The following is a 14,914-nucleotide window of genomic DNA, read 5'->3' as shown; positions in this document are numbered from 1 at the left end:
GGCTTTGTCCCTATTTCGTCCATATATGGGGATAAATGTCTGTCCATCTTTTGTCCCTCTTTCGTCCATATATGGGGATGTCGGAATTGTTCCTCTGCACACACGTCAAGCGAAGTCCGGCCATTCAGTCCCCCCTTTCGTCCATACATGGGCATAGAAGGGACCTCTGAAAAGGGACACAGGCTGACACGTCATGTGAAGTCCGGCTTAGCCGTGACGTAGTGCTCTGATCTTATAAAGTACTTATTCTGGGTCTGGCAGAACCAGGTCTCCTGGTCTTGTTTATAGACATTCATGATATTATTCACTGTGCTGATAGACAGTATACATATTTATAGTGGGAGCATGTAGATGTTCAGCAGAAGAGGCCCAAGTCAGAATGGATCCTTGCAGAACTCTGCATGTCATTTTTGTCCACTCCGATACAAAGTAGGCCCTGTCCTTTAAGGGCGGTTTCAGACTGGGTTCGTTTGAATCAAACCGGTCCCGAGTACGCTTGGCTTCTCCCAGCTGGTCAGCATTCACACTGGCCAAAATCCTTTCGTACTCGAGACCATTTAATTTAGCAGTAATGGTAAATATGTGCCTCATGGGGGCGCTGTTGACTATGGGGCTTTGGAAGAGAGAATGTCATTCACAGAAGAAAAGTCACTCTAGAGTGAATAATAAAGTTTGACTGTGTTCCTGACGTTGTCTCGAGTTATAATAACAACAGATCAACAATACACAACCAAAGCAGTGTGTGCACTGGTCTTTGAAACCTCGAAATGTAACGTCGTCTGTTAATATGATATTGGCGTCACGGACGCATCCTTGGTATGACGTCACGGACTAACCCTTGGTGTATTTAACCTTATAAATACGTTTGCCACACATGTGTTTTTTTGTTTATTGTTTTTCATGGCTCGCGCTACTCAAACGCTAGCGGGATTATTATTTCTTGTCAACATTCAAGTAGAACTATGAGAAGGTATAACCCAGCTAAAATAATGCGTCATTATAACAAATATATAAATGATATATGATTAGCAGTCCAGTCTGTCCACTTCCTTCTCTTGGTACGGATGGATTCACACTGCCGCGTTCCGTTCCCGACTCCGCAGCAATCGGACCCGAGACTACCTCCCCAGGTGGTTTCGAGTACGGTACGATGATGCGTTACGGGGAACGGTTCGCTACGTTCACACTACCACAACATCTGCCATGTGGTCTGGAGTGCGCACCCGGGACCCGAGTGTGAAACGGCCCTGAGTGTCATTCAAACCATATTAGAATTGTGCCAGAAAGTCCCACCCAATTTTTCAGTCTGTGTAGTAATATGTTGTTGATGACTGTGTTGAATGCAGCAGTGAGATTTAGTATTACTAAGACTGAAATATTGCCGCTGTCTGTGATTAAGCGGACAGATTGAAGACTTTAAAGGTTCTATGACATTCATTTTCACTTCTTTTTTGGGGGGTTTTATGACCTCAATTACACCCAAAAAAACTGAACTTTGAACATTCAGTGGATTTTCTGTGTTCTGGGGTTTTCTGAATAATTAGGCTGAAAAGTAATCTGTGCTGGGCCCTTGGAGTGTGAAGTCATAGGCCATTAATCCCGCCCACTCTCCTCCTCGCCCCTCCCCTCCCCTCCCCTATCCTTTCCTTGGGTACCACCAGAATGGTGGTGGTACAGGTGATGGACAAAGTCATTGAAGTCATTAAAGATATTTTAAAATACATTTTCGTGAACGGAACTGACGAACAGATGCCAGCTTCCTGCCTCGGAGGTGTAGTTCCAGACCTATAGCATTCGGAGATTGTGGAATAGTAGTCTAGCTACGCAAGACTATGAAGAACACAACACAGTTCTTTGGTCCCTTTGTTTGTATAGCTTGATGTATATCTATTTTAAGACACACATATTCAAAAGAGGTGATATTTCCATATTATATCTGCTTGCATTGGGGTGAATCATAAACCAAAATGGCACCAATACCTGTCCTGTGTGTCATCCTTATTGCTGTTGTTAAATTTCCCTCTGGGGAACAATAAAGGTTTATATTAGAACAAAGATTTGGATGTGGTTATGTACAGCAGGAGGACTGGAAGAGAATTTCCTCATTATGATGACATACTAATATGGTGAAGTAATGTGCAAACATGTCCATTGTATTCTATGCAAAATTCATAATATAATTAAAATATGTGACCACTGTCAGAATCATATAAACAAATCCTTCAACCAAACATAATGTGCACTCTGTCTCCCCCCCTAAACTCACACACACCCACACACACACACACACACACACACACACACGCACGCACGCACGCACGCACGCACGCACGCACGCACGCACGCACGCACGCACGCACGCACGCACGCACGCACGCACGCACGCACGCACGCACGCACGCACACACACACACACACACACACACACACACACACACACACACACACACACACACACACACACATTTTCCAGGAAGAGGAAGAGTGTTTCCATTAGCATGAATCAACACTGATGAGGCGATGATGGTACTAGGTAGGTTGCCTACAATCTACTGTCGACATCGAACGAGCGAGCGCACACACACACACACACGCGCACACGCACACGCATGCACGCACGCACATGCACATGCACATGCACATGCACATGCACATGCACATGCACATGCACATGCACATGCACATGCACACACACACGCACACCCTTGCACCCCGTGCCTGTTCTCCATGATTGGATGATATTTTATTTTATTCTAACTAAAGAGCTGGAGAGACGGGGAGATGTTACTGAACAAACACTCAATGATTACTATCAGAATATAGAGCTTTAACCTTTTAACAAAAACATATCACATTTGCTTTTTTAAATAGACTAAAAGCTGTAGATCACACAGCAACGTCCTCAGTGTTAATTTACCCATTTATAATTCTTAAATAAACACTGTATACTGTGGTGTGTGTGTGTGTGTGTGTGTGTGTGTGTGTGTGTGTGTGTGTGTGTGTGTGTGTGTGTGTGTGTGTGTGTGTGTGTGTGTGTGTGTGTGTGTGTGTGTGTGTGTGTGTTGGACTGATTGTGTGGGTGGCAGAGAGAGGGAGAGAAGGTCAAGCTATAAGATTAAAGGTGATAACATCAAAAATGCAAATGTCCTCGGTTAGTTGTACAGACAGATGCTATCAAGTGGTATCAGTAGCTGTGTGTGTGTGTGTGTGTGTGTGTGTGTGTGTGTGTGTGTGTGTGTGTGTGTGTGTGTGTGTGTGTGTGTGTGTGTGTGTGTGTGTGTGTGTGTGTGTGTGTGTGTGTGTGCGTGTGTGTGTGTGACACCACACCCCCTTTGCAAACGTTATTAATAGCTGTAACTCTGCTCCTATATGCATCTGCTCCTACTCTGCATCAAGGTAAGCCTATGTTTGTGTTGTCCTCTGCTTTTAATTTGAATGTAGACGTACATTTTACATTCATGCTTATGTCATTGATAGAGACTTAATGGGACCGCAGTGCTGAGCCCTGCCAAGAGTGTGTATGCTATTACATTTAAAGTCCTCACCATTGCTATAAAGCATCAAAAAAAACGAGGGAATTTGAATTAAGCCTACTGCTTGGGCAGAAATAGAGTTGGGGTTTTCACTGCAGATCTATGATTGCTGTGTTTAGTGTGGTGTGCTGTGCATTATTGAGTTTGTTTGATTTGCAGTTTTATTCTACTTATTTTGCTGTGATTTTTACCATTGTGTGTGGGGCTACCCCCAGAGTATTTCAGCCAGCTATCAACACCAATTAATATCTGATCCTATTTAGTAGAAATGTTTGATTCACCTGCTGTTGGATGCAAGTAGTTTAACTTAAATGTGTTTTAAATACTTTGTACAATTCTCCTAACTGTGAATATATTGTCATTTTGTAGTTAAAGTCAACCTTTTATTCTATTCACTCAAACTGAATACTTACCTTTGGGAAACTTTATTAAATATTAACAACTCCGGTCTCCCACCCTGTAATTGGGAGTGCCGTAGTCATGTATAGGAGGTCATAGCGCCTCTATATGGTTAAAGATGAGTGAATGATTTAGTCACCTTTGATGTTTTGGACGTGCAACAGACTGGATTCAAACCGTCTGCCCTAGTGTTCTAGCAAATATTGTCATAGTGACGCACTTTGCCCTTAATTGGACAGAGTTGCCAGACACAGTTTGGGAAAACCACTGCAGCTGTCAAAACACATAACGTGTATTTGGCCTTCATTGTTCAATTGCTTTTACTTTCATTCAACAAGTTATTCATTCTCAAGCAAGTGTTATTAGCCCACAGTTATCTATGCTATAGCAGCTTTAAGTTGGCTAGGCTATAAAGTCATTATTTGACCTGTTATATCGTAATTTATTTTGCTGTTTGCTTTGCTGTGAATGCAGGAGAGTGATAACAAGCGTGTTTATGATAAGGATCGCTGAATCAATTGATTTACAGTGTCTGACAGAACTGTGTATAGGCTACTACAGTGCTGTATGAAATGCAACATCCCCAACATCCCCACTATTTTGTTATTACTGCCAAGCTGTCAATAGAATGGATATATTTCTATTCTATTCTATTCTCGAACAGGCTGACCACAGTCCAAAACGGAGTCTAATGAGAGTAATGACGGGCGTCGTAAATCTAAATCAATATGACAACATGATAACATGATGACAGCAGTAGGCTAATTTCTCCCTTTGAAAACAAAGGTTTGAGACGTGTTGAGTTTGTTGAGTTATGTGTTTGTTTAGATGAATCCTGACTTGTTGAGCAACGTTTTAGCTCGTTGTTGAATCCCACTGTTCCGTGATTAATGCCAATCAGTTGCAATAAACTATTCCCGGCGATCTGTGAATTTGTTTTTATTATCACAAGGTGAATTCGTGTTGAGATTAATCTCAGAGCTGGCTCAGCCAGTAAAAAAACGAACATGAAAAGCAACAATTACAGTTTAGTATCCGACCTAAAATAAACATTATACTTGGCCAAAAGTAGTAGTAATTCTTTATTTCGATCCATTAAAAAAAGCAAAAATACATACATACATTAGAGTCCACTTATACAAGTGGCACCGAAAAGGTGTTGGCTGAAGCCGAGGCTTATTTTGCCTACCCTTTTTGAAAAAAAAACGTTGGTTTCGAAGATAAAATAAAAAGTAGTAACACATTGGTTTGACTAAGCTAAATTCATCAGATAAATTGAAAAAAAAGAAAAAGAAATCTAGGCAAACATTGGTTTTAACAAAACTAAGACAAATCTAAGCAAAAGACAACTTTTACATACTCTAATTTGAAGAGTAACAAAAGTTCCAAAATTAACAAAAGTTTCAAAACAAAAATGAATATAATTTTCAAAGATTATTATAGTGAAAAAAAAGGCATAATTCAGAAGGACTTTCCAGGCACAAGACAGGAAAAAAAGTACAATTTGATTCTGGTTCACCATTGACCAACACCAAGCGGGAGAGACCATACTGTGTGGCTTTTTAACCACAGAATATGGGTCCATTTCTACACACCGATGCTTCACCATACCATACTCTGTGACTAGTAGGTCACAGAATAAGGTTCTGGCTCCACACACAGATTTACATACACATACATACTCACCTCAACACTTACACCCATATCATGCTTACACACTTATACACATACATGCAGTACATACACTCACACAGGCACGTAACTATGTTCAAAGAGAATCACATTAAACAAGTCAACCTTTTCTACACTGGTATTTTTAATTATTATTAACTGTTTGTTTGAATGCTGTATCATAGTAAAGTTTTATATTTGTTTAATAACTTATTTTTAGCATCTTTTTAAATGTAGTGACAGTTTTGCACATTTTTTGTTCTCTATCTAAGTTATTCCATAAGTTCACCCCTTTTACCGATATACACCTGCCTTTTGTGTTGGTCCTAGCACTTCTTGTTTTAAATATACACGTACCCCTGAGTGCATACTGGGATTCCCGCCTCGAACAGCTCCTGCATGCAGGGTGGAAGTATATTATTATGTGCCTTGTGCATGATTACAGCTGTATTTAGGTCCACTAGATCTTCTAATTTGAGAGTTTTTGTACTGATGAAGGGTGGGTTGGTGGGTGCAAGGTAATCACTTAATTGGGTTATAATTCGTTTTGCCTTCTTTTGTAGCGTGTAGATTGGTTTAGTGGTTGTTTTGTACGTGTTCCCCCATACCTCCACACAGTAGGTTAAGTATGGAAGTATGAGGGAGCAATACAGTATGTGAAGTGAATTCTTATTTACTATATGTTTCATTTTATATAATATTGCAATTGATTTTGATATTTTTGTTTTTGTGTTATCTATATGGGGTTTCCAACTTTGTAATTCCCAAGAATTTATGCTCGTACACTCGTTCAATTTCGATGTTATTGATTGATAATTTTACTGGAGTCTTAATTTTTCTATTGGAGAAGATGATATATTTGGTTTTAAAAAAGCAAACGCAAGGTAAAGACTCAGAACTCAGTCCAATACCTAAACGATAGACAATTAAACAAATGATATTTGAACGAGGAAGCGAGTGCACTTCCGCAATGCCATAACCGGAAGGAATCCCGCGACACAGGATTGGTCTCGGAACGTGGTTCGATTTCTTAGCATCACGGGTTAGATTATAGTGGTAAATCCCTGCGACACACTAGAGGAGGATGTACTTGTACATCAAGCCCCCTCACGCTACAGAAACAGCAGATAGGCTCCTGTCATCACTTGGCAAGGCTTACTCCCTTAAAGGTGTGATTCTGTCCTCTGTTCACACCCCTGCATGTCAATAAACCAACCTGTTTATCTATCTGTCATTACAGCAGTAATCAGGTCCAGTCAGCACCTCTCGTCATGGAACCAAGGTAAATGCATGCATCTATGCGGGCAATGCCACATTATGCCACACCCCCTATGAGCTAAATGTGTGTCACTAAAGTCTGCCACTGCCCTGTGTGTATAACAAAAACCCTCCTACATGATGCACTATAGAGGCATCTGTCTTACCTGGCCCAGGGCCGGGCATACACAGTATCTAATAAGTAGGAGAATCATTACAAAGTTTGCTCTGGGTTACACAAGCACAACACGGATGATAGAGAGTGGGTGGTCGCCGACCAAGGCCTTTTATCTGCCAGCACAAAGATGTGATTGGTAGTCAGAGGAAAGCAAATGGGAGGGAGGGGGGCACAATTGGTGGAGCAGTGACCAGGTATTAGGTAACAAGTTGCTTGGCAGGAGACTGAGACAGACGCAGGACAAGTTCAGACACAACGACACAACAATGTGGAATGTAATGCATCCATTGACCATGTATAGTGACATTGGATGTGTTACATAGTGACATAGATGAGGTGATTAATGACTGGAGGTGCCACTGTCTGCAGAGAAATAGCAGGAGAGACAGACACAGGACAAGCCCAGACACAACAACACAACAATGTGGAATGCAACACACCCAATGACCAACTGTCATCTATCTATCTATCTATCTATCTATCTATCTATCTATCTGTCTGTCTATCTATCTGTCTGTCTGTCTGTCTGTCTGTCTGTCTGTCTGTCTGTCTGTCTGTCTGTCTGTCTGTCTGTCTGTCTGTCTGTCTGTCTGTCTGTCTGTCTGTCTGTCTGTCTGTCTGTCTGTCTGTCTGTCTATCTATCTATCTATGCACATAATCATATTTGTTTGTCTGTCTTTAGGTCTGTCTGACTTTCTCCCGCATTTCTTGAGAACCGTCCGACCGATCAACTTCAAACTTGGCGTTTGCATCCCAGAGGACCAGAGGGAGTGATGTGAGTATCAGTGGTTGTCCAGAAATCTATCTATTAATCCACAATATTCTGTGTCGCTTTTATGCCCATATATAGAGATTTCTAATGTCATAGTAATGATCTTCAGAGGCACGCTCAACTGAACTTCTGTTGGGTGCAGATTCGAAGCAGTACTAAACAACAAAATAACGTTTTAAGTGTTTAATAGTCACAAGGGCAAGGACGCGTTGCAGCCTGTTGGCCTTCAAAAGGCATAGAAGCTGCCAGTAGGTGGACGTGACCGACTGTATATATATAGTTTACAGGAGTCATTGATTATACAAATCACGTGAATAAAACAGTTGATTCAATACCATGCTGTTAAGACATACAATCAAAATACAATTTACAAAATATACAAATCCCACCGGAAACCACAACCAGGATCTCTTTTCTTTTATAAGAAAGAGTTCAATACTAATCCCCCATTTAGACCTTTTGGAAATACTGTATTTAGAGAGTGATTCCAGTACACTTCTCTTTGTAACAATAACCAATCTCTATCTCCTCTGCCTATTTAGACCGGGGACCCCTTTTCGTTGTTATACCTTTCAATCCGGGAACCCCTTTTTAGCTGTTACTATATATATAGCAACATATATATTTTTTAAAATATTGAATTCAAATCTGAAGTCTTTCAGAACACTTAGAATCGGCCTCAGGTCTAAATGGGTTAAGGCATTTACTATGTGACTCCTTTCTTCATCCTCATACATGAAAAAAAGATAAAGGTACAGGGGAGGATTAAGTGTAAGAAGAAATATGTTGTTTATTAGTTGAAATGTCCTTGTGGTAAACAAAGAGAGTTATACAAAAGCAATATAAGAAACCATGATGACAAATCTCTAGTTGCTAGACATTTCAATGTCACAGTTCATGAAGTTTGTAGGCTTAGATTCCAAGGTATGGAAGTAGTAAATTCCTTAAATAGAGGAGATAGAGATTGGTTATTGCTACAAAGAGAAGTGTACTGGAATCACACTCTAAATACAGTATTTCCAAAAGGTCTAAATGAGGATTTAGTATTGAACTCTTTGTTATGAAAGAACATATATTTTGGTTGTGGTTTGTGGTGGGATTTTGTCAATTGCATTTTGATTGTATGTCCTAACAGCCTGGTATCTAATCAACTGTTTTAAACATGGGTTTTCATAATCAATGACTCCTGTAAACTATATATGGGTCATTTACCAAGGCCACACTGACGAGGGCCAACAGGCCGAAACAAGTCAGCTGTTGCCCTTGTGAGACTGCTGCAGCATATTAAATACTATACTTTCATCTTGCGAGTGTAGTTCTTCTATTGTTGTAATAGTAATGATGACATGACCTCCAAGTACTATGATAATGAGTAGGCCTACTGCACTAAGTACTCTGGTTTAGTATTATTCTGGTCTAAGCCCAACAGCCAGAGTTCAGCCAGAGGTCAGATATTTGTGACTATGCCACTCCCATTTATAGACATATTCATTCATATTTATACTAATCTCTCAAGAACAGCTTCTGCACTGCGTTGGAATCTGTCGGGGAGGTTCGTCATAACGAGTGCGCATTCAGATCAGGAAGTAGGCCGCGCTTTACCCAATCACATGTAGTGGGCGGGATTCACATGTCCGTCGATCTTTCCCCCTCGAAACAAACCGAAACTAATTAGTGTGGTTGCCCTAACAGGGCAACCAGACTATAGTAATCCTCACACTTTATTATTCATATAGATAAACAATAGTTTAGATCGTCTCTCCTCCCACAGTTTTTATTCCCCAATTTAGTGCCATATCTCAAAATGACCGTCTTGACCTGGAATCGTGCGCTTGTATTTTGCTAAGGGATTGGTTAAATAGTTTAATTGATATTGATTTATTAGTGCATTAAATTTCCCCATCCGCTTTAATGAAAAAGTGAAAAAACTCAAATTCAAGTATTTTTTTCTCTAAAACCGTAAGAGCTAGAGTTACCAGATTTGGAGAGGAGGTTCATAATTTAGTCCGAAATTATTGAAAAAATAATCACACCAATCGGCCACATGGTGGCGCTATAACAGCCCCCTTTACGTTTTGGCCTATAACTCTTGAACCGTAGGTCGTAAAATCAAAATTTATTTTTCCCTAGATTCCTTGGGTCATGACGCAACTCCCCATATAGGCCACGCCCATTTGCGTCAGGATAGATTTTCCGCCATTTTGAATTTTCTTCAAAACACACTTTTAGCTCCTCCTCCCATATATTTTGTCCAAATTTCACAAAAATCGGTACACATGATCTCTGGACCCATGCGATAAACATATCCAAACGGCATTTTGATAGTCCTTACCGTTCGTCCGTAAATGGCTTCCAAAGTTAGTGGGAGGGGCCCGTTTTACCAAAAATGCTACAAATCACGAACGAAACATCCGGTCAATCCCAAATTTGAATCACATGTCGAGGGTGGCTTACTCAACGAATCCCCAAAATAATTTCCACTTTGACCCATAGAGGGCGCCACAAATGCCCAAAACGTAACCGTTTTATGCAAAAACATGATTTTTGGGGGATCAATCCTCTCAAAATGAAAAGCAAGTGATCTCAGGAGTGATGTGACAATGTAATTGCCGCAGCCTCCGACGGTATTCCTCCCAGCGTATTACTCGGGTCCCGGCGGCACCGACCCGCGAATCGCGTCGGCGCAACCACACTTTGCAATTGCCCTGAATTGCGACGCGTCTAGTTTAACAATAGCGTCCGCGGAGCAGACAAAACCACGGAAATATATTCACATTTTAACTTACTCTTTCATCATAGAAACAAGTGGGCTTATAACCAAAACGATCCATGTTCTCTGGGAGAAGTGGTGTTAGTGTTCCGTGTAGAAATATTGTTAGTGGGAATGAAAACATAGTCGCACCAACCGGAAGTGATGCGCTGAAGGCGCATCACAAACACCGGTTTCCTTGTGCTCTGGTGTTACGTTATCGTCCGCCCAGAGCCAACAGACATAGAACAAACAGCAGAGGGCGCTGTTTTTCATTTTCAGTTGGCGATGGGTTCCCAGATTGTATTTATACTAACAACTAGTATTTATATACTAGGTGTTTGTATATTTAGTTAACTTCCCTAAAGATAAGTGTTCAGTTTAAGTGTACATGTATTAACATTTCAGGAGAACAGTACAGAGCATTGGCATGAAACCAAACCTTTAATAGCCTTTTAAAAGCTACATCGTCTACATGCCATCCAACAGTAGATTTCTTTAGGGACACTAAAGAGACAGACCAAATAGCTTGACTAAGTAGCTGCACTGAGATGTACTTATTGGATTGTTAGTCCCATAAGTGATCAAGTTCTGCCAATTTAAGAGTGTTTTTGTTTTGTTTGGCAAGGCAGCTTCAATTGTAATTTTCCATCATGAAACACAGATTTGGCTGGTGATAAAGTCAGTCCAGTCAGCACCTCTGGTCATGGAACCAAGGTAAATGCATGCATCCATGCAGGTTATGCCACATGATGCCACGTCCCCTATGAACTAAATGTGTGACACATTTATGAGAGAGAGTGCATGGTAGCAGACCAAGGCCATTTATCTGCCAGCAGAGGGATGTGATTGGTGGAGGTGGAGTCAGAGGGGCAGGACCAGCGAATGGGAGGGAGGGGCACAATTGGTGCAGCAGTGACGAAGTATTAGGTAACAATTTGTTTAGCAAATAGCAATAGATGAGGTGATTAATGACTGAGACAGACACAGGATAAGCCCAGACACGACAACAATACAATGTGGAATGTAACACACCCAATGACTGCGTATAGTGACATATAATCCCACTGTAGTCAGCAAAACAACAAAAGAAGACACACACTCACAAGATCAAAGTATTTTTTTAAGTATTTAATTTGATATGCCATACCAGCAGGCACAAGGGCAACCTACGGACGTGGTTCGGCCTGTTGGCCTGGTCAGCTTATAAACTGACTAGACTAGTTACTTACTTACTGTATACAGTATATAGTTTACAGGAGTCATTGATTATGCAAATGAGTTGGCTATAGCTGAATAATTATATTATTATTATTAGTAGTAGTAGTAAGTATTATTATTACATTTATTATTATTATTATTATTATTATTATTATTACCCTTATTATTATTATTATTATTATTACCCTTATTATTATTATTATTATTACACTTATTATAAATCACATCATTAAAACAGTTGATTCAATACCAGGCTGTTAAGACATAAAATCAAAATACACAAATCCCACCAGAAAGACCTTTTGGAAATACTGTATTAAAAATGTGAATCCAGTACACTTTGTAGCAATAATATCTCTATCTCCTCCTCTATTTAAGGGATGTACTATCTGACTTGTTTATACATCGTCATACATGAAAAAAAAGAGATACAGTTACGGGGAGGATTATGTGTAAGTAGAAGTATGTTGTTTATTTGTTAAAAAGTCCTTGTGGTTTTTGTTGGTAAAACAAATTGAGTTAAAAACTAGATTAGAATCACTGAGCACAAAAGCAATATAAGAAACCATGATGAAAGATCTCTATTTGCTAGATATTTCAATGCCACAGTTCATGAAGTTTATAGGCTTACGTTCCTTAAATACAGGAGATTGGTTATTGCTAATAGTAATGATGACATAGACTGAACAAGTGCTATGATAATGAATACAGCACTAAAAACTCTGGGTTAGAATTCTGGTTTAAGCTGCCAGAGAACTTAAGTCTTTGTTTGTAAATGTTATGTGTTGTTTATTTATGTTTATTTAATATACATGATTTGATTTTCTTGTCTACAAAAAGTAAAGTCTCACATCATAGTGAGATAGAAGAGACTTCAGAGGAGACGAAAACATGCCTACACAAACTGGAAAGCATAGAAGAAGAGTGAAGCATAGGGAGATGGAAGACACTCCCGAAGATAGGAAAGATTGCGATTTTTCAACCACAGACAATCCCGATACAGCATCACTTTCACAGGCTGATGACACTGCACTCACTACTACACTCAGGTTGGGCGAATCCGTCTCCCAGCCTCATTCTTACAGCTTACGCTCACTGAGCCAAATTCCATGTAAAGAGAAAGGGGCAAGTTTCAGAGCAGAGAGGTCCCACAGCTTAAATGATATATTATGTTATACACCTGATATCTTTGTTGAAGGTAGCAAGGAAAACTACTGGTTACACTGCAACCAAGCAGGACTGTTCCAATGCAACGTGACTGGCCTGGTGTTTAATATGAAGGCAGAGGGAGATGTCATTTACAGGACAGTCCCTTGGAGCCAAAGGCTTGTAGCCAAGCTTGTCAAGAGGCCTGAAGGACCACTGTTTGACATAAAATGCCCTCGGGGTTCTTTCTGTCAGTTACACCTTCCCCATTGTGAGATCATCTCCGCGGGTGGAGGCCAATCCTTGTCTGTTGCCCATTTGATGGATGAGGAGAGTGAGCTTATCGTCCCCCATTTGATCACAACATTTCATGTAATCATAAATGTAACTGGATGTTCTGAATATGGTGTTGTCGGTGATGTCAACCCTGACAACCCTAATCCTAAACGTGCATTGGTGTTAATGTTTTATACACCACCGATTGATGATATCGAGCCCATATCAATCCTGAAAGTATTGCTGCTACCTGGGAACGTTGTGCGGGATGAAGTGATAAACAAAAGAAGGGAGACAATTGGAGAAGAGATTCACATTGAAAGGCATGCTTGTAAATTAATCCCAAATCAAGAATATACCCTCTCCACTTCCCCTCATGATTCCATCACAATTGAACCAAATAAGACAACATTTGATGTTGATGAATCCTCCTATCACAATTACATACCAACATTTAATGTGACTTTAAAGGGAAAGTTTAAGGATGTGAAGCTTTTTCTAAGAGAAAGTAACATCTCTGAGTCTGCATGGGAATGCCATGTAGACTTTTCAGCTCCTGATATAACAAAACACCAAGTTCAGAGCACACCGACTCTTACAGCGACAGGTGTAAGTCACAGACTATTTTCTGTGAGGAGGCGTTTCATTGACAGCGTTTCACTTCCGGTTCTCAACGCACTCGTAGACAAACTTTTAGAGGAGAGGGTGTTAAACGATGCTGAGAAGGAGATGGCTAATGGGAAACAGGTGAAACATGACAAGGCCAGTTTTATCATTGACACAGTGAGAGTCAAAGGACCTGCTGCAAGTTCAAGCATGATATCAGGTCTGTGTGAGATCGACCCTTTCCTCTCTGAACATCTTGGGTTCACACAGCAAAATGGTTCAGAACAAGAACATCCACAACCTAGAAGATCACCAAGACGCAAACTCCATCGAAAAGGAAGACCAGACGGGGCAAGCAAGGAAAGAACACAACCAAGGATGGAAACAAAGAAAAGCAGGTTATCATAAATCTGCAAAGACAAACAAACAAAACCATCACAATAAAAGTGATGAGTAGTCTTTTAAGTAAGGGAATATTATTTTCGGCCGTACAAAACCTTAATGCCTTCTAACTCACGGTGGAACTACAGTAAAGGGTATATGACCATGGTGTGTGGTGATGGGTGATGCATTACCACCATAAGGTTGACGATAGCATACAATTCCTCTTGTATAAAGACTAAGTAATACCCTAGGTGGCAGCAAAGAGCACCTTTTGTCACCAAATGTCCTGAAGATCCATCAATGAAGAGCCAGCCATAATATCCAACCCTTAACCCTCTATGACACATGAGGTTTTGTGAACAAGCCTCACCTAATAGCCTACAGCTGATTTACTATTCTAATAGAGTAACTTTGTTAATCTGCTGTATAGCCTGTTTTAACTATAATGTTTATATTGTGATTATTTGTCTTCATTTATTGTTTCATCCATTTGTTGAAATCTACATTCCAATAAATACTGATTTAACAAATAAAGCCTGTCTCAATTGATTAATACATTATCAAGACATTGAATTGGTTATCAACAATACTTTCCTCTTGTTATGACATAATGATAAAAAAAATATGTTGGCAATTGGTTATAAGCCAACGTCTTGCCAACCTACATTTAAGTTCAGGAACATCAAGGCTGATTCCTGTTCAAGCAGTTTGTGTGGGTTGGG

At 40.2% G+C, this 14,914-nt stretch overlaps 1 long non-coding RNA gene across 1 annotated transcript; it reads left to right on the top strand.

Annotated features, from left to right (window-relative positions):
- The first annotated feature begins 3,376 nt into the window (after positions 1-3,376).
- LOC308081421 lies at positions 3,377-14,712 on the top strand. Its single transcript, XR_013932846.1, has 3 exons — positions 3,377-3,396; positions 6,844-6,885; positions 7,721-14,712. It is a non-coding gene; the product is annotated as an uncharacterized lncRNA (long non-coding RNA).
- Positions 14,713-14,914: the final 202 nt, after the last annotated feature.

The sequence above is a fragment of the Gymnoscopelus braueri genome (genome assembly GCF_963280865.1).
Source record: "Gymnoscopelus braueri genome assembly, contig: SCAFFOLD_219, whole genome shotgun sequence".
Classification (NCBI taxonomy): domain Eukaryota; kingdom Metazoa; phylum Chordata; class Actinopteri; order Myctophiformes; family Myctophidae; genus Gymnoscopelus; species Gymnoscopelus braueri.
The sequence above is the reverse complement of the archived record's forward strand: the minus strand, read 5'-3'. Positions and strand labels throughout refer to the sequence as shown.